Below are 1,162 nucleotides of genomic sequence, written 5' to 3'. Positions count from 1 at the left end.
TACTCTGTACATTGTATCCCTGTTATTTATTTTGTAACTGGAAGACTGTACCTCTTTATCCCCTTCATCTATTTCATCCATCCCCTCTGGCAACCGTCAGTATGCTCTCTGTATCTGTGAGAGTCTATTTCTGTTCCGTTGGCTTGTTTCATTTGTTTTTTAAATTCTACATGTAAGTGAAATCATACGGAGTTCGCCTTTCTCTGTCTGACTTATTTCACTTACCATAATACCCTTTTAGCTCCATCCATGTTGTTGCAAATGGCAAGATTTCATTATTTTCATGGCAGAGTTATCACATATATCATATCACATATTCTTAATCCATTCATCTATCAATGGACACTTGGGTTGCATCCTTATTTTGGCTATTATAATGTTGCCATGAACATAGGGATGCTTGTATGTTTTCAAATGAGTGTTTTCATTGTCTTCAGATAAATACCTTGAAGTAGAATTGCTGGGTCCTACTGTGATTCTACTGTTAATGTGTTGAGAAACCTCTATACTACAAAGCTATAGTAATCACAACAGTATGGCACTGGCACAAAACAGACACACAGATCAGTAGAATAGAAACCCCAGAAAGAAACCCACGTTTACAAGATTGAGTAATCCACACAAAGGAGGCAAGAACATATACCGCGGAAAAGACAGTCCCTTTAGCAAATGGTGTTGGGAAAACAGGCCAGCTACACGCAAACAAATGAGACAGGACCACTTGCTAACACCTTGCACGGAAACAAACTCAAAAGGGATTAAAGACTCAAGTGCAAGACCTGAAACCATAAACCTCGTCGAAGGAAACTGGCCAGACGCTCTTTGACATGGGTCTGAGTGACATTTTTTGGGACCAGTCCCCTCCGGCAAGGACAACAAAAGCAACAATTAACAAATGGTGCTACGTCAAACTAAAAAGCCTTTGCACAGCAAAGCAAACCACCAACAAGTGGGGGAAAAAACCCCACAACCTACTGAATGGGAGAAAATATTTGCAAATAGTATACCCCATAAGGGGTTAATATGCAAAATATATAAAGAACGTATATGACTCAGTAACATAAAACAAACCATCCAATTAAAAAATGGGCAGAAGACCTGAATAGACACTTTCCCAAGAAGACATCCAGATGGCCAGCAGACACATGAAAAGATGCTCCAC

The sequence above is a fragment of the Suricata suricatta genome, chromosome 8, assembly GCF_006229205.1.
Source record: "Suricata suricatta isolate VVHF042 chromosome 8, meerkat_22Aug2017_6uvM2_HiC, whole genome shotgun sequence".
Taxonomy (NCBI): Eukaryota; Metazoa; Chordata; class Mammalia; order Carnivora; family Herpestidae; genus Suricata; species Suricata suricatta.
This window is presented reverse-complemented; position numbering follows the sequence as displayed.